Raw genomic sequence first — 429 nt, forward strand, 5'->3', positions numbered from 1 at the left:
ATTTGCAACACCACTGTTCTCATACTGTTACGCCCAGTCAAGGGAAGCTCTTGTGGTTTATGTTTGTAGATTTTGTCATCTTCAGTGCACGTGCCGTGGCAATTAACTGAGAACCTAACTGTTTGGGTTAATTTTGGTTATAGGTTTTAAGGTATACAGTGAACAAGTGGGGGGGGGGGGGACTGGAAAAGGGTATGGGGAATTATGTTAGATAATTCATCTGCGGTAGACAATGAACCATGTTACGATGGTTACCGGTGAGATGGTGTTTTATTTTTCCCTACTGCTGACACAGCTAAAACGGCAAAATAAATTGGTTAACTAAATTAGGTTTTATTTGTGAAACACATCCTCGTGTTTGATTTTGTTGTCTTCCATTTGAAGCATACCAAAATAATAAAAAAGGTATGTGTTCGTATATGTGTACGA

The 429-nt window shown here is 38.9% G+C and overlaps 1 protein-coding gene across 1 annotated transcript in view; it reads right to left on the reverse strand.

Moving 5' to 3' along the window:
- Window positions 1–429, reverse strand: part of LOC119587434 (pancreatic triacylglycerol lipase-like) — a 63,913-nt gene that overhangs the window by 473 nt on the left and 63,011 nt on the right. The window lies entirely within an intron of this gene.

The sequence above is a fragment of the Penaeus monodon genome, chromosome 22, assembly GCF_015228065.2.
Source record: "Penaeus monodon isolate SGIC_2016 chromosome 22, NSTDA_Pmon_1, whole genome shotgun sequence".
Classification (NCBI taxonomy): Eukaryota; Metazoa; Arthropoda; class Malacostraca; order Decapoda; family Penaeidae; genus Penaeus; species Penaeus monodon.